Source organism: Scyliorhinus canicula, chromosome 13, assembly GCF_902713615.1.
Source record: "Scyliorhinus canicula chromosome 13, sScyCan1.1, whole genome shotgun sequence".
NCBI classification, from domain to species: domain Eukaryota; kingdom Metazoa; phylum Chordata; class Chondrichthyes; order Carcharhiniformes; family Scyliorhinidae; genus Scyliorhinus; species Scyliorhinus canicula.
In genome coordinates this window covers 36,852,102-36,879,301 of record NC_052158.1, presented here as the reverse complement: position 1 = coordinate 36,879,301, position 27,200 = coordinate 36,852,102, and the positions used below count along the sequence as shown (strand labels likewise).

The following is a 27,200-nucleotide window of genomic DNA, read 5'->3' as shown; positions in this document are numbered from 1 at the left end:
CCACTTCCCCACTGTTACCAGACTCCTACACGACCCTCTTGTTGGCTGACCTGATCCAACACCCTTGTATGTTTCCCCCGCTGCCCGTGTTATGTAGTTACATTGTGTACCTTGTGTTGTCCTATTATGTATTTTGTTTTCTTTTATTTTCTTTTGATGTACTTAATGATCTGGTGACCTGCTCAGAGAAATATATTTTTCACAGTACCTTGGTACACGTGACAATAAATAATATCCGAATCCAATTCCTGATACACCAGAACAGCGTCGCTCATCATAAATCTGTAATTGTCCCAATAATGTTACAACATGGAAATGTGATTTTGAAAAGATCTGTTTGTGACAGTGAGAAAAATAAAGTCCTTGTAAGACTTGCCCCACTCAGTCAGAATGGGGTTTCGCAAAGGTGGCAGGTAATGGTATCCATCAAAATTGATTCTAACATGCTTGATCTGATTCAGTATCATAGAATCATAAAATCACAGAATTTACACTGCAGGAGGCCATTCTGCCATCGAGCATACACCGGCCCTCAGAGCACCCCGTTTAAGCCTAGACTTCCAACTTGAAAAGAGCACCCCATTTAAGCCTAGACTTCCAACTGATCCCCATAACCCAGTAACCCCACTGTTGACACTCGGCGAGACGGACGAGTCCCTCAACCTTGAGATGCAGGATGCCTACACATCAGATTCCGAATGGTACATGGAGAACTCACTGACAGAGGTCGCTTCTACCCAATTCTTTGGGAATCCTCCATGAGAGGAAATAGATTCTCTGTGACATCCCTATCAAGTCTATAACCATATTACAATATAATGCTGGGGCTATATGCGACCTTGGGCTCAGAAAGCCCTGTTGGGGAATTCGAAGTTTGACTGCAGTTTTGGGGGTTGTGTAGGCCTGTGTTCCTGCAACATAATGCTGAACGTTTGTATAGGCCTGTGTCCTTACATTGCTGGCGGTACTTACAGGTACTATCTTCCCTCCTACTCTCTCCAAGCTCATCCAGTCTTGAGGCTCTTCTCCTGCTCCCTTGACATTATTTCCTATGAGCATCTGACCACAAAATGTGGTCTCCTTGATGGTTGTCTTTCAATCATATAATAATACAATTTCTACAATGCAGAAGGAGGCCATTCGGCCCATCAAGTCTGCACTGACCCTCTGAAAGAGTACACTACCTAGGCCCTGCGCCACCACCTATTCTCATAACCCCACCTAACATTTTGGACACTCATGGGGAATTTACACTGGCCAATCCACCTGACCTGCACATCTTTGGACTCGGGGAGGAAACCCACGCAGACATGGGGAGAATGTGCAAACTCCATACAGTCAGCTTTCTTTAGGTAATATTCCCCTCTCATTTCCAAATGACGTAATCACCTCGCTCCTCAAATAAAAATCTTTATCTCTGTATCCACGCAAACTACACCCCCAGCTCCAACCTTCCATTGGCCTGCAAACGCCTTGAACATATTGCCATCTTCTAAATTCTTGCCTGCTTTTCCTGCAAATCCATGTTTGAATCCTTGCAGTTTCCTGGCACTACATACTGTCAAAATCAATGTCACAAATCACATCGAATATGCCAGTGAAATGAAATGAAAAATGAAAATCGCTTATTGTCACGAGTAGGCTTCAATGAAGTTACTGTGAAAAGCCCCTAGTTGCCACATTCCGGAGCCTGTCCGGGGAGGCTGGTACGGGAATCGAACCGTGCTGCTGGCCTGCTTTGCAAGCCAGCTATTTAGCCCAATGAGCTAAACCAGCTCCCCGTGTGAGACAGTCACACAACCTTTCCTCCTCCTTTTTCAGCCTATCTGAAGCCTGTGTCATCGTCAGCCACACCCTCCCCCTCCAACCGCTTTGTTGGTCGTTCTGGGTGAGTGTGCTTAACACTCAATTTGGCTCTGTTTCTTTACTGAGCTCTGGAGTCGCCAGGTATCGTTAAGACCGTGTCGCGTCTTTTCGTCCGACGTCACTTCGTCCAACGACACTTCGTCCACGTCTTTTGGTCCAACGTCTTTTTGTCCGCCCGTCTTTTGGTCCAACGTCACTTCGTCCAATTATCCAATTACAAATTAACTCCGTATAAAACCATTTAATTGATAAAATGCAAGTACAATACAGCAAGTGAATTTAGTTGCTAAAATGCAAGTAATTGATAAAATGCAAGTAAAATGAAAGTTGAAAAATGCAGTTTAAAAATCTAAAAATGCAGTTAAAAAAATCTAAAAGTTTACTAATTACTTCAAATTCCCAAAATTACTTAAAATTGATGTAAATTGTAAGCAACATTCCTCAAGAAATCAATTTTTGTTGTAGAATCATATTCAACGACCAATTTTTTGAGGCGTTCAGTTATTTTCTTATATCGCGTACATGAAGTCGACTGATCTCCCCGAAGAATTTGAGCCTTTTTGTCTATTATGAACCCTTCCTCTTCCTTCAGAGTTTTGATTAACCTCCAGATATTCAAATGAGCTCCACCCGCCGAACGCTTTATGGCAGAATGAAACCCCTCAGCAGCATTATTTGTTCTCGGTAGATCTTGTAGAACACGCTGATTAACATTCCATACAGCTGTCGGGAATGTAGGTGTTTCACTCCTCCGTCTGGCACCACGTCCTCTCACAATGCCTATGTAAGTCAAGTCGAAGTAAACGATGAATTCAGCAGGTATTTCTTCATCGTCTATCAAATCTTCATAAGCCTCTTCGACATCTTCAACGGGGAGGAAAGCTAATGCTGAAAAACATCGAATTTTAAGACAGAATTCAGAGTCTGTATTGTATTTTTCTTTGAGGCCTAAATCGGTAATTTTTCGAAACACAGATTGGCTCAAATGAAACAAACATGCCACGACAGATGAATTAAGGAATGATGAATTAATTGCCTTGTGAACTGCAACTTCGAAATCTGCCATGATATCAATCGGATCTGCATTAGGTTGCATAATTTTCAATTGGTCAAAGAATAATTCGTATGTCTGCTTTCTTTTATTCGGCAGTAATGCAAAGACCCGTGGAAAACTGCTTCCTTTAACTTGTACATGAATGCAGAACAGTTGAAACCACTGTTGTGGCACAATCTTGAATGTCCCATCGCATGCCCAATGACGATATGATGCTAAATTCTGAAGAGCACTTTCTGATGCGAATACTAGTAAGCGCTGTTGATCCTCGGCGCCCGAATCGTATCTCAGAAACTGTTCGCCATTGTGAAGTCTACAATATTTGTCAGGTATTTCAAAACCGTGTCTAGCCGCTGGATTAGCGGGAAATCCAGAATTTTTTTTGTCGGCACCTTTGAATATTTCTTGAGACGACGGGCAACCTAAGGAGTTGAGAGCAGGTATTTTCTGATAGCTGCATAAACTTGGCCGCTAGTATGCTACGCGAACTTGCTGCTATGTTTTCCACTGCTTCATGCTTTATTTCTGCAACTGCTTTTCTAGCATTTAACGAATCAACATCAGCTGGATGAAGGTGCTCATTAGAGAAATAAATAATTTTCGGCTCATTGTTTTCCGTTACCGTGTGAATCCGCACTGAACATAGCCTTCTTTTCTCACAATTCCAGTATTCTTTTCCTAGGTTTGGACTGCTCGAATAAAAATCGTAGATATAGTTATTTCCATCAGCTACTTTCCTTTTACTCTTCGTTGACACAATGAACTTTGCCATTTCGGGATGGGCGAATTAAGAAAGAGAACGATAATATCTATCCTTTAACGAGGCTCGTTAAAGGAAAGAGAACGATAATAACTATCCTTTAACGAGGCTCGTTAAAGGAAAGGGACCGGTAATAAAAATCCTTTATTGCATAAAAAGTTAATGTGGGGAGTGAAGTGGAGTGGTACAAGTTACAAAAAGTCAAGTTACAAAAAGTCTTAGACAAAAAAAATTATTAGTAAACTTTTAGATTTTTTAACTGCATTTTTAGATTTTTAAACTGCATTTTTCAACTTGCATTTTACTTGCATTTTATCAATTACTTGCATTTTAGCAACTAAATTCACTTGCTGTATTGTACTTGCATTTTATCAATTGAATGGTTTTATACGGAGTTAATTTGTAATTGGATAATTGGACGAAGTGACGTTGGACCAAAAGACGGGCGGACAAAAAGACGTTGGACCAAAAGACGTGGACGAAGTGTCGTTGGATGAAATGACGTTGGACGAAAAGACATAGCACCCGTTAAGACACCGCCACAAGTTCAAGGTGAAGTTCAAGGCAATAAAACCATACACCAATTAGTAAGTCCAAACAACTGAGTTTATTATAATACAATTATAATAACTACCCATACACATGCTAAAAGGATTAAACTTATTCCGACCGCTAAATAAACTAATACTTATCTCGAAGGAACTGCCGGGTCAGGAAACAAGGCCTCTTGCTCTGCTCTGGTCTGCAGACTTCAGGTTGGCATAAGTTAAAAGGGGTCAGGAGTGTCTATCTCTAGTAGCGATCGTTGTGAGGCACTTATTTGCTGGCGGCTGCTGTCCGAACCCTCTCCTCTCTCTTGTTCAAGGTCTTCTTGGCAAAAGCTGGTCGAGGTGCTGGTCCACGGAGGAGTGCTAGTCAAAGAGAGAGGAGGGGTGGAGGAGAAAACTGAACCATGTGTGGGACCTATCTTTTATAGGTCCCAGGGGATCCACGCCCCTTTGGGCAGACTCCCTTTCCTGCTTGGAATCGATTGGGTCTCTCCCCAATCGATATGTTTGAATCCCCCCAATACTGAGGCTGTTCCTTACCTACTGGGCGGGCCTTCAGGCTCTTTGTTTTCGAACCTTGCTGGTGCCTGAGTGTATGGTATCCTTTACAATGTTGCAGTTGCTTCCCCAATTGTGTCCATTGTCTCTGGAATCGTTCCATTAACATACTAATTATCCCCATTATTGCCTCATTAGTATGCGGAACATTCGTTTCGGTGCTGTCTGCTTTCTTAGCAGGCAGAATCCACACCTGCTAGGTGTAGCCTGCTGGGGCTGCAAACATTGTCCATTTTATCCTGTATGCTTTGCGTTCCTCCATTTTGTATTCAGGGAAATGGCCAACTTCGGTGGCTACAGCTTCCCATCCTCCACCGGTTAATGGAAGTGTCGGGTGTGGGGAGCTGTAATGACCAGGTTCCATTGTGCACTCTTTAACTGTAGTCCAGAGAATTGCCCGTGATGGATACTCCTGTTCCTTTACCCTTGCCATTGATGTCCCTGAAAGATGCTTCCTGCTACTTCTCCTCTACGCATGGCTCCACAGCAACATCATCTGAAAATTCATTCGTTTTCATAAGTATGGTGATAACCCTGAATTGCACCCAGTGGCATTCAATCAATTAAAGTATGTCAAGGAAGAAAGTCACAGAAATGGGAAGGAAAGAACAAAAGCCAGTGACAGCAGTAACATCTCAATGTAATAGAGGACGGAAGGGGACTGAATACCTGCATGAAACTGGCAAAAAAGGGGCGCCATGGTGGCGCAGTAGTTAGCACTGCTGCCTATGGAGGGAGTATGGAGGAGTGTACTTATGAAAGTGGAGGGAGTGGTATCAGTGTGAAGCTGGAAGGAAGGAGCATGTACTTTAGTGCAAAATTAGAGGGAGGGAGCAGGTACATCAGTGTGAAATTGGAGCAAGGGATAAAGATAATCTGGATGAAATTAGGAGGGAAGACACAACCTTGAGCTGGGGGGGTTGGGGGGGGGGGGGGGGGGGGGGGGGGGAGAGGATCAAAGTACCAAAGCATTAAAAGCAGATAACTCTTAAAAGACATAAATGACCTCTGAAATGGCCTAGCAAGCCAGATGTCACAGAAACGTGGTGGCTCTCTGCGAGCTCACCAAACAGATCCTCTTTACATCTCCTATAACCGTACTAATCTTTAAAAATTTAATTCTAACACTAACACCAACATTTCTCTTTTATCTTCCCTTGCAGGTTTGAAGATTCCCGAGGCCCATTGAGTGGCCCTTTTGACCATCTCAATCCGACCCAGCTGCATTCCTGATGATCAGACCCGATTTCGATTAGACCCGGAAGTCAGAGGGCCTGACCCGGCCTAGCTACTGACGCCAGCCCCCAGACCGCACAATCCAATCGCCAGAGCACCCAACCCGGCCCCCAACCAGGAGACCAGGCCCGACCTGATGAGGCCCGACCAGGCCTCCTTCACGACCCGGCCACAGAAGTGACCGAGGAGGGAGCAGAACATGGGACCCAGCCTGGTGGACTGGGAAGTTGTGGGTTGGAAAATGATCTGTTGGAGATGAAGTCTTAAAGCACCAAAGGGATTTGTATTGTTTGTTGAATTAAATTCACTGAGCTAAAATTTAGATGGATGTCATGAGTCAAGCGACCAGGTTCAAGGAACCAAGACCCCAGAGGTGACAGGATGCACAGAAAAGACAGACTGACACAGTTGAAATTATGTATCATGCCATGCTTCAACTAATGAGATGCTCAGTATCAATCTTTATTGTCCAAATAAAGCTTGGCAATTTGCAATCTAAATTGGTCCATATTTCTTGACAAGAATTTTCTTACTCTAGGGTGTACAAGAGAGTCCAAATCCTTACACTGTATTGGGATAATTAAAGTGCACCATAACTATTGTAGTGGGGAAAAGTATCAAGCTATTTGACTTAAGCATACTTCACTCTCCCCCTCATAAGAAGGCAGGCAAAGACTCTTGGGAGTTAAAAACTAGGCCTTTATTAAAATGCTACAGCAGGGGCTAGTGTTATTCCAAGTTGGGAGCACAGATTCACAGAAAGATATGCTTGAGTTTCGATTACAAGAAATTAGCATTTTCCAAACATTTGTTACTTGTGGTGATGGCATGGAAGCACAGTGGTTAGCACTGTTGCATCACAGCATCAGGGTCCCAGTTTTGATTCCTGGCTTGGGTCACTGCCTGTTCGGAGTCTACATGTTCTCCTCATCTCTGTGTGGCTTTCCTCTGCATCCTCCGGTTTCCTCCCACAAGTCCAGAAAGAGGTGCTGATGGGTAATTTGGACATTCTGCATTCTCCTCCCTTGTACCCGAACAGGGGCTGGAGTGTGGCGACTCGGGGATTTTCACAGTACCTTCATTGCAGTGTCGATGTGAGCCTACTTTTGACAATAATAAAGATTATTTTTACTATTAGTCGTCTATGCCCAATTAGAACTATCGATTAAGGTTATATCATGCATAGTATTGGAGAATAATTAACCAATCACATCAAAGGTCCGCATGCTTAATTAAACTATCGAATCAGTACAAAGACACGTATTTTCTCTTGGAATTATTAATATCAGTGGTCCAAAATCTGGTGTGCGGCTATCAATCACCCCCACCCGGGATACTACCTGCTGTTTAATGGCTCCTCTCAAGGTATGGATGCTATCAACCACCTGCTTGTCTGATTCCTCTAAATTATAGCCTGTTTTCCAATGTAAAAATGGTCTGCTGCATCAACAATTCTGGATAGCTCTGTCTCATGCCAAACAGCTTGCTATCTCTGAAAAAGCCATATATTGTTACCTTGTTATTTTTCATGAAGACCATCTGCAGTTTAGCCTTTCTCTATCCATCACCAGCGAAATGTGTCCTGAGACATGCTTCCTGTGGCTAACAACTTCAGCCAAACAGCTTGTCTGTGAAATACAAATTGATACAGAAGTGTTCAACAGCTTCCGCATTTATTAGATAACTTTTTTTTAAACTAATTTCAAATTAATTTCGATACAACAATTTTTTCCCTCATCACTAATTTATACTGCTTGCACTTCTCTGCAATTGCCTTCAGCTTCTTTCTATACATTTTTCCCCTTAGGTGGTGGCCTATGTCATTTTAAAAACCACTTACAGGATGTCGGCATCGCTGTCAAGGCCAGCATTTATTGCCCCTCCCTAGTTGCCCTTCAGAAGGTGGTGGTGAGCTGCCTTTCTTGAACAGAGGTGGTACAAGGTGCAGGTACACCCACAGTGCTGTAAGGCAGGGAATTCCACAATTTTGACCCAGCGACAGTGAAGGAACAGCGGCCAGGTAGCACCGTGGTTAGCACTCTTGCTTCACATCGCCAGGGATCCGGGTTTGATTCCCGGCTTGGGTCACTGTCTGTGCATAGTCTGCACGTTCTCCCTGTGTCTGTGTGGGTTCCCTCTGGGTGCTCCAGTTTCCTCCCACAAGTCCTGAAAGACGTGCTGTTAGGTGAATTGGACATTCTGAATGCTCCCTCAAAGTACCCGAACAGGTGCTGGAGTGTGGTGACTCGCGGATTTTCACAGTAACTTCATTGCAGTGTTAATATAAGCCTACTTGTGACAATAATAAAGATGATTATTTGGTTCCGTCAGGATGGTGAGTGAATTGAAGGAAAAATCCAGGTGATAACGTTCCCTGATATCTACTGCTCTTCTCCTAGATGGTAGTGGTCATGGATTTGGAAGGTGCTTTTTAAGGAACCTAGCTGAGTTCCTGCAGTGCATCTTGTAAATGTTACACATGACTGCCACTATCCATTGGTGGTGGAGGCAGTGAATGATTGCTTGAGGGGTAACAATCAAGCAGGTCACTTTGTTCTGGATGGTGTCGAGCTACCCCAAGGAACTCATGCAGTGATCTCCTGGAGTTGAGATGATTGACCTCCAATCACCACAACCATCGTCCCTTGTGCCAGATATGACTCCAATCAGTAGAGGGTTTCCCCCCTTATTCTATTGAGTCCAATTTTTCTTGGGACTCCTTGATGCCATACTCAGTCAAATGCTGTCACTCTCGCCTCACTTCTGGCATTCAGCTCTTTTGTCCATAATTGAACCAAGAATGTAATGAGATTGCAACCTTTTTGTTCCTTTGCTCTAGCCAAATATATCCTGTCTTGACCCCTCCAGGACATAATCTCTCTCCAGCTCTGCAATGTTCTGATTAATCAATGTTGCCACGCTTGCCACTTTCTTTCCTATCTTTCCTGAACACGTTGCATCCAGGAATATTTAATACCCACTCCAGTCCTTCTTTAAGCCAGATCTCCATTCTCGTCACAATATCATGTGGCTATCTGCTCTCGCAACTCAACCATCTCATTTACTACACTTGACACATTCACATACGTGCACAGTAACCAAAATTTACATGTTACTACTTTTCTCTTTGTGCTGGACGCACCTAATGCCTCAGTATTTCTTAGTCTAGTCATATCTGTCTCTCCTAATATTACATGCACCTTTGTACACCTCTCTGGTATTATTACCTGCCAGCTCCCACACCTTTGCCCAGTTAAACCCTCCCCAACTATCAAATACCCTTGCAAAGAATGAGGTGTCGGCTCCACTGCAAATACTCAGCAAGTCAAGGAGAAACATTTTGGGTTGTTAATCTTCCGTAAACCTACAATAAAACACTTACCAACAGCCGCTAAATAATTTCGATGTAGATTCCACAATTCCCTGCAACCCAGAAACCGCTCTATCCAACAGGCTCATTTGCTGGGGACTGAGGTGAGCATACTCACAGGGTTAGCTGTGGGGCTTCAGGGAGGTGTCTTTGTGACATGGGCTCAGTGAAAACTGAAAGAGAAATCAGCAACAGGTGGGTAGGATGGCCGCTGCACCATCAGGCTAATTAATGGTGTCCCCAACCCTGGCCTGCATAAATTGCATCCAAACATTTTAAAATACTGGAGAAGAGACATTGATAAACACATTTAGTAACTCATTAGAGAAAACTATTGTGCCAGGAGACTAGCAAATGGCTAACATTATACCGATACATAGGATGGCAGATAGAACTATCGACAAGTCAAATGAATGCAAGGTAAATAAATGAAATAAGTTCTCAGGGAAAAAGTAGAAACAAATCTAGAACCATGAATTATAGTAAAGAGTTTCAACAGAGCAAATCTTACATATTTTTTTATCAGCTTCTGAGCTAAAGGGAGCGGGGCATTGAACTTGATCAGCCATGATCATAATGAATAGCGGAGCAGGCTCGAAGGGCCGAATGGTCTCCTCCTACTTCTATTTTTTATGTTTCCATTCAGGAGCAATTTTAGTGTGGCCAATCGATTTATTTTGATAAACAACTTTGTTGAGGCATTTTTGGCATAGTAAACATCAACAATACAAAACAGAGTGCAAAGAGCAATCAACATAGTGCAAAAACCAGCTCTCCTCCTACATGGACCCGCCTAACTACCCCCAGAATCTACGTTGCCCTAACTGCCCCCCCCCCCCCCCAAACCTGCTGACGATTAATTTTCTGCAAAGAGGTCGATAAATGGTTGCCACCTACGAGCGAACAGACAGTGACCCTCTCAGAGTGAACTTCATTTTCTCCAGACCGAGAAAGCTCGCCATATCCGATAGCCAGGCCTCCGACTCCGGGGGCTTTGTGTCCTTCCATGCCAGCAGAATTCATCGCCGGGCTACCAGGGAAGCAAAGGCCAAAATGTCAGCCTCTCTGTCCTCCTGGACTTCCGGGTCATCCGAAACCCCAAAAATTGCCACCTCTGGACTCATCGCCATCCTGGTTTGCAATACCTGGGACATAATTTCCGCGAATCCCTGCCAGTACCCCCTGAGTTTTGGACATGCCCAGAACATGTGCACATGGTTCGCTGGTCCTCCCGAACATCTGGCGCACCTGTCCTCCAATCCAAAGAATTTACTCGTCCGGGCCACTGTCATGTGGGCCCGGTGAACGACCTTGAATTGAATCAGGCTGGGCCGAGCGCATGTTGCGGTTGCGTTTACCCTGCTCAATGACTCCGCCCATAAGCCCTCTTCTGTCTCACCTCCGAGCTCCTCTTCCCACTTTGGCTTCAGCACCTCGGTCTGCACCTCCTCTGCCCCCATGAGCTCTTTGTATATATCTGAGACCCTCCCCTCCCCCACCCATTCATTAGACACTACCCTGTCCTGGATCCCCCTCAGTGGCAGGCGTGGGAAGGATGGGATCGGTCTGCGTAGAAAGTCCCGCACCTGCAAGTACCTGAAAACATTCCCTCTCGCCAGCCCAAATTTCTTCTCTAGCGCCCTCATGCTCGGGTAGCTCCCTTCCAAGAACAGATCCCCCATCCTCTCAATCCCAGCCCTCCGCCATGTTCGGAACCCACCGTCCATATTCCCCGGGGCGAACCGGTGATTGCCGCAAATTGGGGACCAAACTAATGCTCTCACTTCCCCCACATGCCTTTTCCATTGGCCCCAGATCTGCAAAGTCGCCACCACAAGAGGGCTGGTGGAGTATCTTGCCAGCGGGAATGGCATGGACGCCGTAACCAGGGCTGCCAAACTGGTTCCCCTGCACAAAGCGGTCTGCATCCTCCCCCAAACTGACCCCGCACCCACCATCCACTTCCTTATCAGAGCTATGTTGGCCGACCAGTAATAATTACTAAAGTTTGGCAGCGTCAGCCCCCCTTTCCCCGGTTCCTCTTGAGCATCAATCTCCTCACCCGCGGGGACTTTCCCGCCCACACAAATCCCAGAATCATTTCATTGACCTTCTTGAAAATAGACCGCGGAATGAAAATGGGGAGACGCTGGAATACGAAGAAGAATCTTGGGACGATCGTCATTTTAACCATCTGCACTCTCCCCGCTAGTGTCAGTGGGAGCGCATCCCACCTCCAGAACTCAACCCTCATTTGCTCCACCAACCGAGAAAATTTCAACTTGTGCAACTAACTAATTTCGTGGAATTTTGTGAGGACATTACCAGTGCGTCAGATAACGGGGAGCAAATGGATGTCGTATATCTGGTTTCCAGAAAGTCTTTGACAATGTGCCACACAAAATGTGCTAGTGCATGAGTCACAGAAGGTTGGTTTACAAGTGCAACAGGTGATTAAGAAGGCAAATGGAATTTTGTCCTTCATTGCTAGAGGGATGGAGTTTAAGACTAGGGAGGTTATGTTGCAATTGTATAAGGTGTTAGTGAGGCCACACCTGGAGTATTGTGTTCAGTTTTGGTCTCCTTACCTGAGAACAGACGTACTGGCGCTGGAGGGTGCAGAGAAGATTCACTAGGTTAATCCCAGAGCTGATGGAGTTGGATTACAAGGAGAGGTTGAGTAGACTGGGGACTGTACTCGTTGGAATTTAGAAGGATGAGGGGGGATCTTATAGAAACAGATAAAATTATGACGGAAATAGATAGGATAGATGCGGGCAGGTTGTTTCCACTGGCAGGTGAAAGCAGAACTAGGGGGCATAGCCTCAAAGTAAGGGGAAGTAGATTTAGGACTGAGTTTAGGAGGAATTTCTTCACCCAAAGTGTTGTGAATCTATGGAATTCCTTGCCCGGTGAAGCAGTTGAGGCTCCTTCATTAAATGTTTTTAAGAGTAGATAGATAGTTTTTTGAAGAATAAAGAGATTAAGGGTTGTGGTGTTCGGGCCAGAAAGTGAAGCTGAGTCCACAAAAGATCAGCCATGATCTCATTGAATGGCGGAGCAGGCCCGAGGGGCCAGATGGCCTACTCCTGCTCCTAGTTCTTACCGGCCCTTGTCCCGCGCCACCTGTATGCCCAAGTATTTAAAACTGTCCCCTACTAACCTAAACGGCAGCCCCTTCAGCCGACCCTCGTGTTCTTTCGCCTGGACTACAAATAACTAACTTTTTGCCGTGTTCAGTTTATACCCTGAAAATCGGTTGAATTCCCTCAGCGTTCCCATGATTTCATACATCCCAGCCACTGGATCCGTGATGTATAAGAGCAGGTCATCGGTGTACAATGAAACTATGGTGTTTCAGCCCCTACGCACCAGCCCCTTCCAGCCCCATGAAGCTCTCAAGAGCAATTGCCAGCGGATGTATTGCTGGCGCAAACAGCAGTGGGGAGAGGGGGAACCCCTGCCTTGTCCCTTGGTACAGTCTAAAATAGTCAGACGTCGTCCTATTCATCCTTACACTAGTCTCCGGAGCCTGGTACAACAGTCTGACCCAGTCGATAAGGCCCTCCCGGACCCAAATCGTCCCAGCACATCCCATAAGTAGTCCCACTCAACCCGATTGAAAGCCTTCTCGGCATCAATTGCCACAACTACCTCTGCCTCCCTACACTCTGGGGGCATCATGATCACATTCAGCAGCCTTCTTAGGTTGGCCACCAACTGCCTGCCCTTGACGAACCTGGTTTGATCTTCCATAATAACGTTCGGCACACAGTCCTCAATCCTAGCAGCCAAGAGCTTGGCCAGTATTTTAGCATCTACATTGAGCAGAGAGATCGGCCTATAAGATCCACATGCCTCTGGGTCTTTGTCCCGTTTCAATATCAGGTAGATGGTGGCCTGTGACTTCGTCGGGGGTAGAACTCCTCTGTTTCTTGCCTCATTAAAAACCCTAACCAGCACCGGCCGCACTATCTCAGAGAACGTTTTATCAAATTCCACCAGATACCCATCCAGCCCCGGGGCTTTACCCAATTGCCTGGCCCTCAAGCCCCCCAATATTTCTTGGGTCCCAATTGGGGCCCCTAGCCCGTCTACCAACCCCCTACCCACTTTTGGGAAGGTCAGTTCAACCAGAGCGCCTCATCCCCTCAGGCCCCGGAGGGGGTTCCGAGGTGTAAAGCTTACTCTAGAAGTCCCTGAACACCTTGTTCAGCCCTGTCGGATCCCCTCGAGTCTCCCCCCCCCTCCATCGACTACCTTCCCTATTTCCTGGCCGCCTCCCTCTTCCTCAGTTGCTGTGCCAGCATTCTACTGGCTTCCTCCCCATGCTCGTAAATCGCGCCCCTCGCCTTCCTAAGCTGATCCACAGCCTTACCATTGGATAACACCCTAAACTCAGTATGTAGCCTTCATCGTACCCTTAATAGTTCTTCCCTCGGGGTCTCCGCATATCTCCTGTCTATCTGCAAGATCTCCTTTACCAGTCAGTCCGTTTCTACCCGGTCCGTCCTGTCCCTATGCGCTCTAATCGAGATCAGCTCCCCTCTCACCACTGCCTTCAGCGCCTCCCAAAGCACTGCAGCTGAGACTTCCCCTGTGTCATTGACCTGCAGATAGTTTTGCATACATTTCCTCACCACCTCACACACCGCCTCGTCCGCCAACAAACCAACCTCTCGCCTCCATTGAGGGTGCTGAAAGCTTTCCTTGCAGACCTGCAGATCAACGCAGTGTGGAGCATGGTCCGAAATAGCGATCGCCGAATATTCTACGTCTGTCACCCCTGCCAGCAAATCCCTGCTCATGATGAAAAAAAATCAATTTGGGAATACACCTTATGAACATGTGAATAGAATGATAACTCATTCCCTGTCGGCCGACTAGCCCTCCATGGATCAGCCCCCGCCAATTTGCTCCATAAAACCCCTCAGCTCTTTTGCCATTGCCTGCACCTTACCCGTTTTTGAACACAACCGGTCTAGGCCGGGGTCAAGGACTGTGTTAAAATCATCTTCCATAATCAGCCTGTGCGAGTCCAGGTCAGGTATCTTCCCCAGCTGTCTCTTAATAAAAACCACATTGTCCCAATTTGGGGCATATACATTGACCAAAACTACCCTCATCCCCTCAAGCTGCCACTCACCATGACAAATCTGCGTTCCCCCATCCGAAATTGTGCTATCCACCTCGAATTTCACCCATTTAGTAAGCAAAATCGCAACCCCCCCTGATTTTAGTGTCCAGCCCCGAGTGGAGGACTTGGCTAATCTAGCCCTTCCTTAATCTAACCTGGTCAGCTACTTTCAGATGAGTCTCCTTAAGTATTATTACGTCCGCCTTCAGCACCCTCAGATGCACGAACACACGTGCCCTTTTCACAGGCCCGTTTAACCCTCTAACGTTCCAGGTGAAGAGCCTGGTTGAGGGGCACCGTGCCTCACCGATCAGCCAGCTCCTTTCTTGGGGCCGCCCCTAGCCCGTGTCGTGTTTCCCCTGGCCCGTCACCTGGCAGCCCCCACCTCCGACCTTCTCCATGTTACCAAACACAAGTACCCCCCCTCGTCAGCAGAGAACTACCCCCTTCTCCCCCCCCCCGTCAGCAGAGAACTACCTCCTTCGCCCCCCCTTCCCCCCCCCCCCCCCCCCCCCCCCCCCAGCAACAGCACCCTCTAACCTAACCCCTGCCATAAACTAGCTATGTACACACCGCCACCTGGCTTCCGTAGACCAGCTCACCCAGCTAGCCTGGTGACTCTCGACTCCGACGCCAACAGGTCTCCCACCTATTGTTCCCTCTGACCCATCCACCCGCCCATCAACACCACCCCCAAACCAGCCATCCTCGAGAAATTGCTCTGAAAAAAACCCAAAGAAAACCCCGACGCGAGTGCAAATCAAATAAAACAAAATAAGTAATAGGCACTTCCAGCCACCCCGATCAGAACACAAAAAGCCCCCAGCACCAAATAACTTAATTACCCTCTTTTTCAGCGAAAGCTCGAGTACAGAAGAGAAAAGCAAAAACAACACAAGAAAAACATGTAAACATCGCTTTGTGACTTTTCAAACTCAAGCCCACAAAGTCCTCAGTTCGGCACCAGTCCTTCTCTCTTGGCGAAGTCCATCGAGTCCACGGACTCCTCAAAGTAATGGTGCCAGTCCTCGTGCGTGACCAAAAGGGGCGCGGGGTATAGCAACCCAAACATCACCTGCTTCTTCAACAGAATCTCTTTGACTTGCCTGGCCACCTCCACGCTCAGGTCCTGTAGATGCACGAGACATTATTATTCCAATAGCAGCTCCGTGTGCGCTTGGTCCACTGTAGCTCCCACTCCATGTCCAGGAATCTGTGGAATCTGACCAACATCGCTCAGGTGGGGGTTGGGGGCGACCGGGGGGGGGGGGGGGGGGGGGGGGCACTCGCGGCTGCCTCACCAGTGCTCTGTGCGCCGTGTCCACCTCCAACGGGCACGGGAAGACATCATCCCCCAATAGCTTCTGGAACATGTCTGCCATATACGCGGCGGCAGCCTCTCCCTCAGCCCCCTCTGGGAGACCAACGATTCTCAAATTCTGCCGAGAGGACCTATTTTCCAGGTTCTCCACCTTTTCCAGAAGACTTTTTTGTTGGTCTTTCAGCCTCTCCATCTCCACCTCCGTTTGGTGTTTCTCCTGCTCCTCCAGCACCTTTTCCAGCTTCTGGATCGTCCGATCCTGGGCATCCAGCCTGTGCTCCAGGCACCCGATTGATTTCTGAATCGGGTCTAAACTGTCCCGTTTCAGCGCGGTAAAGCCCTCTTGGATGACATTCAGCAGATGCTCCATTGTTGGCTGGGCTGTCTGCACCGGGGTTGGACATCGGCCATATTGTCCTCAGCAGCAGCTTCTGCACTGCCCTTACTGGGGCTGGTTTAGCACAGCTAAATCGCTGGCTTTGAAAGCAGCCCAAGGCAGGCCAGCAGCACAGTTCAATTCCCATACCAGCCTCCCCAAACATGCACCGGAATGTGGCGACTAGGGGCTTTTTACAGTAACTTCATTTGAAGCCTACTTGTGACAATGAGCGATTTTCAATTTCAGTTTTCCCACTTCTTTCTGATTCTTAATTCCATACACCTATATCTGGAGTCAGTGCCTGAGTGCCTATGTCTTTCAGATCCAGCGCTCAAAAGTACAAAAATGTCAGAGAAAAAGGTTCAAAAGTCCAACCGGACTTTGAGAGCCACCAAATGTGCGACTTACTCCCTCATAGCCACCACCGGAAGACAGCGTGGCCAATCCCAAACATCTTTGGATCGTGAGGATGAGACGCATGCAGACAAGAGGAGAGTTTTCAAACTCCACACGGACAGTGGCCCGGGGCCAGGATCGAATACAGGTCCTCGGCGCTGTGAGGCAGCAGTGCTAACCACTGTTCCGCTCCGACAAATCTTACTTGACCAATCTCATTGAATTATTTCAAGATAGAACAGTCAGAGGACAAGGGTAATGCAATGATTCATTCAAATGACCACGATGCACTCAAAAGGCTGCTCGCCACGGCAGTGTGGCCGATAATAGCCAGGAGACCGCGCTCCAGCAATCTACCCGGCTCGCAATACCTCGCGAGATTGAAGGCGGGATCACCTTTCCGCAAATCTGCGTGTTAAAGCAAGATATTTAGTTTCACTTTATTGTGCAGATTCCCGAATTACCCAAGGCCTGGGATCTGTCTCCTTCACCTTGGAAACTTTGCTCTCCAGAAACAGGAACCAGACGGAACTGCACCCGTGGGGGGCCTCCCAGGGGATCAGAGGTTCCAGGTGCATGCCTTTAGAGGTGGGTTGTATCCTGGCACTGCTGGTGCAGTGGAGTGTTGCAGGTGCCGGGGAACCTCCGAAAGTGTGTTGGGTCTTGTGGAGGGAGGGTCAGGGATCGCTTTGGGGGCCTCAGGGATCACGATGCCATTTAAAATAGGAGTCTTGATTTCTTACTACACTGAGGGTTTCCAGTGAGCGGAGCTCCTCAGTGTACAAAATGGGGGTTTTTTGCAGCCTCGGCTGCACGTTCTCCGTCAAAGTCCCTTATTAAATGTGAGTCGCAGTTTGTAGCACCAGGGAACAAGTGGCTAAACGCACTCGCTCTGGGACTTTGTCCTCATTTAGTTAAATTGTGCCCCGACTTTCAAAAGGCTTCAGATAATGCGTCACATTGTCCAACCATATTCATTAGTGCACAATGTGGGGTCGAGGGTCAGATAGCAGAATTGATGGCAAGTGGCTGGTTTAGCTCAGTGGGCTAAATCGCTGTCTTTTAAAGCAGACCAAGCAGGCCAGCAGCACAGTTCGATTCCCGTACCAACCGCCCCATACAGGCGCTGGAATGTGGCGACCAGGGGCTTTTCACAGCAACTTCATTGAAGCCTACTCGTGACAATAAGCGATTTTTTTTTTCAAGTTAGTTTCAAGACAGAAAGCAGAGAGTAACAGTGAGTAGACTAAAACAGAAAGCTAGCTAGAATATAAAAATAGACAGCAAGAGTTTCTACAGATCTGTATAAAGGAAAATTGAAACTAAACTGAGCAGTGGATCTCTCGATTTCTCTGTGGTGTTGCTAATGGCAAATTAAGAAATGAAATGAAAATCACAAGTAGGCTTCAAAAGGAGTTACTGTGAACAGCCTCTCGTCGCCACATTCCGGCACCTGTTCGGGGAGGCTGGTACAGGAATTTTAACCATGCTGCTGGCCTGGCTTGGTCTGTTTGCAAAGCCAACGATTTAGCCCTGTGCTAAACTAGCCCCAGATAATGGGAGATGCACAAAGCAAATATTTTGTGTCTGTCCTCACTGAAGACGACACAAACAACCTCCCAGAAATAAATTTACATCATGGCTTGAAACAGAGTGAGGTGAGATGGGGTTATTGGGTTACGGGGATCAGGTGGAAGTGAGGGCTTAGGTGGGTCGGTGCAGACTCGATGGGCCGAATGGCCTCCTTCTGCACTGTATGTTCCAGGAGGGAAAGATTGTTGAGAAAATCATTCAAACTAGGGGCTGACAAGTCCCCAGGTCCTGATGAACTTCATCGTAGAATCTTAAATGAAGTTGCTGCTGAGATGGTTGATGCATTGGTTTAAATTTTCCAAAATTTCCTAGATTCTGGAACGGTCCCATCAGATTGGAAACAGCAAATGTAACTCCTTTATTTGTGGTTGGGGGTGACCAAAAGTTAGGCAAACATCTGTCATCCATAAGACAGAGCAGCAGATTGGGCCATTAGCCTATCAAATCTGCTCCACCATTCAATCATAGCTGATATTTTCCTCATCTTCATTCTCCTGCCTTCTCCCCATAACCACTTATTAATCAATAACCTATCTATCTCTGTCTTAAAGATACTCAGTGATTTGGCCTCTACAGCCTTCTGCCGCAAAGGGTTCCACAGATTCACCACCTCTGGCTGAAGAAATTCCTCCTCATCTCAGTGTTAAAGGATTGTCCCTTTAGTCTGAGGCTGTGCCCTCCGGTTATAGTTTTTCCTACTAGTGTAAATCTCCCCTCCATGTTCACTCTATCCAGGCCTCTGTATCCTGTAAGCTTCAATAAGATCCACCCCCATCTTTCGAAATGAGGAAAATGCTAAAATCTATAATGGAGCAGGTTATAACAGGTCACTTCGAAAACCGTTATGCAATCAGGCAGAGCCAACATGGTTTTGTGAGAAGGAAATAGTAGTTGACAAAAGTATTGGAGTTCTTTGAGGGAATAACAAGCATCATGGATAAAAGGGAACCTGTAGCTGTGGTACTTGGATTTCCAAAAGGCATTTCACAAGGTGCCACATAAAAGGTCAGTCTGCAAAACCATGGTATGGGAGTAATATATTAGCATCGATAAAAGATAGGTCAGCTAACAGGAAAGAGAGTGTAAGGATAAACGGGTCAATTTTAGGATGGCAAGATGTGACCAGGGGTGTGGTACAGGCATCAGTGCTGACCTCAAAACGTCACAAACTGGGCAGCATGTTGGTGCAGTGGTTAGCATTGCTGCCTCACGGTGCTGAGGTCCCAGGTTCGATCCCTGCTCTGGGTGGAGTTTGCACATTATCCCAGTTTGCATGGGTTTCGCCCCCACAACCCAAAGATGTGCAGGGTAGGTGGATTGGCCATCTAAATTGCCCCTTAATTGGAAAAAAATAATTGGTACTCTAAATTTATATTTTAAAAATGTCACAATCTATTTCAATGGCTTGCATGATTGGATCGAGTGCATGGCTGCAATATTTGCTGGTGATACAAAGACATGTAGAAATGTTAGTTGTGAAGAGGACATAAAGAGTCTAGTCTACAAAGCGATATAGATAAGTTAAGTGAACGGACAAACATTTGGCAGATGGGGTATAATGTGGAAAATTGTTAACTTGACCATTTGACAGGACCGATAAAACAGTATATTTCTTAAATGGGAGAGATTTAATAATTCTTTGATACAGAGGGATTCTGTGTCCTGGTACATGAATCACAAAAAATAAGCATACAAGTGATAAGGAAGGCAAATGGTATGTTGCTGTTATTGTGAGGGAAATGTCATATCATAGAATTTACAGTGCAGGAGGCCATTCGGCCCATCGAGTTTGCATTGGCTCTTGGAAAGAGCACCCTACCCAGGTCCACACCTCCATCCTATCCCCATAACCCAGTAACCCCACCTAACACTAAGGGCAATTTACCATGGTCAATCCACCTAACCTGCACATCTTTTGGATTGTGGGAGGAAACCGGAGCACGCGGAGGAAACCCACGCACACACAGGGAGAATGTGCAGACTCAGCACAGACAGTGACCCAAGCCGGGAATCGAACCTGGGACCCTGGAGCTGTGAAGCAATTGTGCCACAAGGAGGCCATCGGCCCATCGTGTCTGCACCAACCCTCGGAAAGAGAACTCTACGTGGGACCACTCTCTGTAACTATACCCTGGAGACTAAGGGGCAATTTAGCATAGCCACTCCACCTAACCTGCACATCTTTGGACATCTTTATTACCCCAGTTTGCTTTTCCCCAACTCTGATTCATGGCCTAATTTGTTCTCCTAATCTGAACCTCAAATGCAGGTGGAAAGTTTGGTGAGTGATGAGCGATTGTCCTGTGAACCATCAGGAAGATTGTTAAGAGCCTGGAGGGCCAACCACAGAACATGTTCCGCAACCAATTGCAGTTCGCGAGAGGTGGAACCCAAGTTGGTCAGTCTGGTGAGCCAGTGTGAACTGCAGTTCAACAAGTTATCTTTTAAAAGTTAGCAGCAATTTCTTTTCTCAACAAAACATTTTAATATTTGTTTGGATTTTGTTTTCCTGGACTTTCTGCTAATAATAGTAATTGCTTATTAGTCGCCACATTCCGCCGCCTTTACGGTGATGCCGGTACGGGAATTGAACCCGCGCTGCTGGCATTGTTCTGCATTGCAAGCCAGCTATTTAGCCCACTGTGCTAAACCAGCTAGGAGTTTCTCTTGATGTCAGATTTGGATTGGTTACACTCATCAGCTGAGGACAGTAGATTAGCCCTTCAACACTTACTGTTGAGGTTCATGCATGCAGATCAAGCACAGGGGTCACATATTTGAGAGAAAGTGGCAAGTGAAAAATTGAAGTGGGCAAAAGTCAACTGAAAGTCAACTGTTGAAGATGATATTATGAGTTTGGATTTTAACACACGGAGAGAGTGTGATAGACATGGATTTACCCTTTGGAGAAAGAAGAGAGAAATAATTTTCTGGAGAAACTAGAATTGTCATTCTGAATTTCTATGCTGCAATTGTAATGGCCTTTGTAAACTCCTTTTAAAGAAGGGGCAAATTGTTGATGGAGAAATTCAAGACTGTTTCGTTTGGGAAAAATGGATTTCAAGCATGTGTGTGACTGAAAAAGTACTGTGACATACACATTGGATAGAGTGAGAGTGTTCCAATGCACTGACTATGAAAAAAGAGTTTAAATCATTTACACAATCTGAAATAATACTGCATCATTCACAGCAGGCAAACAAACTGTTAAGTGTTTTCTGTGTGGACAGGGCTTCAACGGATTGTTCAGCCTAAATAGACACAAGGACACCCGCACCACGGAGAAACCGTGGAAATGTGAGGACTGTGAGAAAAGATTCAGTTATCCACTCACGGAGGAACCATAATGAAACAGTCACATTCGGGAGTGTCATGTGAGGGTACCTTTAAGAAATGGATGTTTAAGCAATGCGCCTTTAAGAAATAGAGCAGCTCATATTACTTAAGTGATGCTTTTAGTTTCAGTTTGAGAGAGCAGCTGAAAAGTGCCTGGCTGGTTTGCTGAGAGCTGCATGAAGAAAAAGAGCTTGGGTGTGTCTGTGTTTGCAGTGAGCTGGATCTGCTATGATCTCTGCCATGAAAGACTATCTCTGAATAATTTGGGTGATTCAAACTCATAATAGTAATGTATTTAACCTGATGTGTTTCTGTTGTTAAAGATGAAGTATTTTGGAGGTTTGAAGGAACATTTTGAGGGATTATTTAGTGTTGTAGAAATTTAAGGAAATAATTTGGTCAAACATACATGGAGTTTGAAAGGCTCAAACAGAGTAATTTTGATAGGTGGATAATGGCTTTGAAAATAGACCAAACGTATGAAGCTCTCAGAGAAATTATACTTTTGCAGGAGTTTAAAAATTCAATTCCTGATGTAGTGAGAACTCATGTGGAAGAACAGAGGGTTAAAACTGTGAGATTAGCAGCAGAAATGGCAATGATTATGAATTAGTTCATAAATCAAAGATTGGTTTCCGACATCAGTTTCAGCCAGTGAGGGATAGAAACTGGGGACATGAGAAATACTCAAGTGGTAAAGATGAAGGTGATCTGATGGGAGACAATAAAGAGAGTGTACCTCAGATTAAAAATGAAATCCAGGAGGGTGGAAAAGAGATGAAAAGTTTCAAATGTTTTCACTGTAATAAACTAGGCCATGTAAAGTCACAGTGTTGGTGGTTGAAGAAAAGCACTGGGAAGGCTGATGTGGTAAAACAGGATAAGATAGTAGGATTTGTTGGAGTGGTAAAGGAAAGCCCAAGGGAAGCGAAGGAGGTACAAACGATTGTACAGCCTGTTCAAGAAGTAATTGTTAAGAAGATGCCAGATGTCTTTAAAGAATTTACTTGTGTGGGTAAAGTTTACTCATGTGTATCAGGAGGAGCAGGTAAAGAAGTCACAATTTTAAGAGATACAGGGGCCAGTCAATCTTTAATGGTAAGAGATGAAGAATTGTGTGGTTTGGGAAGAATGTTGCCAGAAAAGGTGGTGATATGTGGAATTCAGGGCGAGAGGAGTAACGTTCCATTATGTTTAAAAACTCACGTGTCCATAATTGTAATACCACACCTGGAGAACAAGCCATGTGCTTCAAAAGCAACAATACATTGAAAGGGGAGGTTGGTTGAACTCCTCATTGATACATTTTGGGGTTCTGAAAATGCCTCTCCCATAATACACTTCCGGCACACGAGCGAGTTGTAATCGCACTTTTTAAAGCATTGTCAAACATCCCAAAGCATTTCACAGAAGCACTTATCAGATTTTGACACTATTGTGTAGGGTGATACCAGATGAAGAGGTATAGGGAAGAAATTAACAAGATGTAGCACTGGCCAGCTGTAAAATACAGCACCTAATGGTGAAGTGAAGGAAATCTGGGTAATGAAACAAAACAAAGTGGAAGAATGCGAAGATCTGAGAGTTGTGAGGCTGGAGGAGATGGCAGAAACGGGGAGAAACAAGGCCATGAAGGAATTTGAAGATGGGTAAGAGATTTGTAAAGCTGCACAAATTTCCAGGATGGAATGAGACCATAAAGCAATTTGAACACAATTAGGAATTAGCCAAAAACAAGACTTTGCCAGACTTGGAGTTAGCAAATATATCACACTAACAGAAACTTACTCTTTGGTGTCTGGAAAACAGGAAGACAAAACACTGATGTGGAGATGTTATCAAGGTCACAACTGCAGCTGAATTTCTAGAGTCAACCCCGTCAGTTCACATAATCAAAAGTGAAAACCTGGAAAAAGAGAAATAGATCTTACAACAAGGCCTGGGAAATTGCACATGCTCCCTTGCATAAATTTGCAATCACGGATTTCTGGATCTCCCAAAATCAAGTTGAAGACCAAAAGTGAATCAGATAAATACTAGAACCTGGGGAGATGATGATTTTTTTTGTTTACAAAGTGATTTCTTGTGATTTGGTTTTAACTAACTGAAGACAGAAAGCGCAGATTGAACATTCATAATTTGTAAGGAAATCTGAAAAATAGCTGAAGGGGAAATGTTTCCAGAGCTATTGGGATGGGGTAGTGCGGACTAATTGGATTGTGCATCCAAAGAGTTGGAACAGGCAAAATAGGCTGAGAGGCTGTCTTGTATCATTCATTGATTTTTATACATTCCCTACAGTGCAGAGAACATTTGGCCCAATGATTCTGCACCGACACACTGAAAGAACACCCTACCTAGGCCCACTCTATCCCTATAATCCTACCGATAATCAATTTAGCATCGCTAACCTGCATATCTTTGGATTGTGGGAAAAAAACCGGAGCACCCGGAAAAAACACACGACTGAGCCTGGCTGGCATACCAGACAATGCGAGGGTAGGAATTCAGAGGGAACTGTAGCAGGCTCCACCAGTAACTGCCATCCCGTTCTTTTCTCCCCCTTACTCTGAGATCATAGAATGTACAGTCCAGGAGGAGGCCTTTTGGCCCATCGAGTCTCCGCCGGCCCTTGGAAAGAGCACCCCGTTAATCCCCAACTTCCAACCCATCCCCCGTGACCCAGTAACCCCACATAACCTTTTTGGACACGGAGGACAATTTAGCATGGCTAAGCCACCTAAACTGCACATCTTTGGACTGTGGGAGGAAACCGGAGCAAACACAGGGAGAACATGCAGGCTCCGCACAGAGTGTGACCCAAGCTGGAAATCGAACCTGAGGCCCATGAGCTGTGAAGTAACTGTGCTAACCACTGTGCTACCGAGATGGGGAGAATATTTACCAGGGATTAAGAGATAAGGGACCTCGGCATGAGGATGCTGTTGGATCAGAAATCAGCCATTAAATGGCAGGGCAGTCGAGGTGCTGAAGGCCCTTCTCCTGTTCCTCCGTTGTTGCCAACGGCACCCATGTCACCGCCCTCTGTCAGTGACTTCACAAAGCCCGGGGTCATGGGGTTTACCGCCGCCACAGGGACCTGCAGCCCGAGGAGTTCCTCGTTCGGATGGTCTGCACGATGTCAGACCCAAGGGCCGCAGACCAGAAAACTGGCGGCTACCAACCAATCAGCCCTGCCTCAGTCGGCCTCGCCCACAGCAGCTTGCCCCAGGGCCCAGCACGGCGGCCGCCAGCCCACCCAAAAACACCGATCATCAACCGCCGAAAACGGGCTGTTGCTAAGGCAACGGCGCACGGTTACGGAAAGACGCACGCGCGACCTCTCCGGGACGGACGGACGATGACATCAGCGCATATTCCTGTGCCGAATGATGTCATGGGCGGCAGCTGACTTGCAGACCGAGAAACAACTGAAAATATTCCAAGCTGTGAACCTGGATTTCCTTCCAATGCAAAATCTTGCCGAGAAGCAGGAATGATCATGAAGGGAAAAAATTGTTAATGAAATAATTTCAAATAACAACAGAGATCCAAGAACAAAAATAGAAAGTAAGAAGTCTTACAACACCAGGTTAAACGGGACACCACTGACAGAGTACCCTTCGTCGTCCAGTACTTTCCTGGGGCGGAGAAACTACGACATCTTCTTCGCAGCCTCCAACACATCATCAGCGAGGATGGACATCTTGCCAAGGTCATCCCCACACCCCCACTACTGGCCTTCAAACAACCGCGCAACCTCAAACAAACCATTGTTTGCAGCAAATTACCCAGCCTTCAGAACAGCAACCACAACACCACAAAACCCTGCCAGGGTAATCTCTGCAAGACATGCCAGATCATCGACATGGACACCACCATTACACGTGGAAACACCACCCACCAGGTACGCGGCGCATACTCGTGCGACTCGACCAATGTAGTCTACCTCATACGCTGCAGGAAAGGATGTCCCGAAGCGTGGTACATTGGCGAGACCATGCAGACACTGCGACAACGAATAAACGGGCATCGTGCGACTATCAACAGGCAGGACTGTTCCCTTCCAGTTGGGGAACACTTCAGCAGTCAAGGACATTCAGCCTCTGATCTCCGGGTCAGCATTCTACAAGGAGGCCTTCAGGAGACGCGACAACGCAAAATTGCTGAGCAAAAACTTATAGCTAAGTTCCGCACGCATGAATGCGGACTCAACCGGGATCTGGGATTCATGTCGCATTACATTCGGCCCCCACCAACAAGCCTGGACTTGCAGAGGCCTACCGACTGAACTGGCTTGGGACAATTCACACCTCTTTAACCTGGAGTTACCTCTCTCTCTGCATCTTTGATGATTTGATTGCCTGCAGGTGCTCGCATTCCGGGGCATCTCTGACTGTGTCTATATAAACATTTCTGGAACAAGCCTTTCCATTCACCTGAAGAAGGAGCCGTGCTCCGAAAGCTCGTGTTTGAAACAAACCTGTTGGACTTTAACCTGGTGTTGTAAGACTTCTTACTGTGCTCACCCCAGTCCAACGCCGGCATCTCCACATCAAAAATAGAAAGCACATGGAAAGCAGCAAAGATTGAAAGGAAAATACAGCACTCTTCGCAAAATTTGTTTTTAAAAAAAGGAAAAGTTGACAGATTAGATACAATGATGCTGGAAAGGGGAAAGAAAAGAAACATATGTCTATGATGACATTGAAAATAAAGTAATGCATGTAAGGAATATTGGCAGAATGAGATGTGTGCTGAAGTTCATGGCACTGTCGGTGGTTCCCGCAAGGTGGGAGGTGAAACAGTGCACGAGCAAAAATGTGAGGAGACTCAACAGTGAGTACAGATGGGTGTTTCTGTTGCAGTAGGCATGGCTCCAGGATGCTGTGTTGCATCCCTGGTGTCAGGGTCAAGGATGTCACTGAATGGCTGCAAGGCATCCTGAAGTGGGAGAGCTAACTGACAGAAGTTGTGGTCCACATTGGTAACAGCAACATAGGTAGAAAGAGGGATGACGTCCTGCAACACGTCACGGAGCGAGATAGCCGATTCAAAAATAGGACCTCAAAGGTTGTAATCACAGGATCACTCCTAGTGCCACGTGCCTGTGTGAAAAGGAATAGGACAGAGCAGATGAATGGTGAGGGCAGGGTGGTACAATGGTTAGCACTGCTGTCTCACAGCCACTGCTCATTCCGCATTCCAAAGATGTGCTTATTAGGTGGATTGGCCATGCTAAATTGCCCCCAAGTGTCCAAATGTTAGGTGGGGTTATGGGGGTAGAGTGGGTCTAGGTAGGGTGCTCTTTTGGAGGGGCGGTAATGTGCTCTTTCAGAGGGTCGATGGGCCGAATAGCCTCCTTCTGCACTATAGAACATAGAACATTACAGCGCAGTACAGGCCCTTCGGCCCACGATGTTGCACCATCCTGTGAAACCCTTCTAAAGTCCCTCTACACTATTCCCTTATCGTCCATATGCCTATCCAATGACCATTTGAATGCGTTTAGTGTTGGCGAGTCCACTACTGTTGCAGGCAGGGCATTCCACGCCCTTACTACTCTCTGAGTAAAGAACCTACCTCTGACATCTGTCCTATATCTATCTCTCCTCAATTTAAAGCTATGTCCCCTTGTGCTGGACA

The 27,200-nt window shown here is 46.2% G+C and overlaps 1 long non-coding RNA gene across 3 annotated transcripts; it reads right to left on the bottom strand.

The window, feature by feature from the left end:
• Positions 1–7,063: 7,063 nt before the first annotated feature.
• On the bottom strand, positions 7,064–25,061 carry LOC119975792. 3 transcript variants are annotated; one of them, XR_005462800.1, is made up of 6 exons: positions 24,460–25,061; positions 23,343–23,460; positions 14,069–14,192; positions 9,405–9,565; positions 7,538–7,650; positions 7,064–7,125 (listed from the first exon to the last, which is right to left on the bottom strand). It is a non-coding gene; the product is annotated as an uncharacterized LOC119975792 (long non-coding RNA). The 3 variants fall into 3 exon arrangements; XR_005462801.1 differs by having other exon boundaries at positions 7,064–7,122; XR_005462802.1 differs by lacking the exon at positions 24,460–25,061 and adding an exon at positions 23,966–24,323.
• Positions 25,062–27,200: the final 2,139 nt, after the last annotated feature.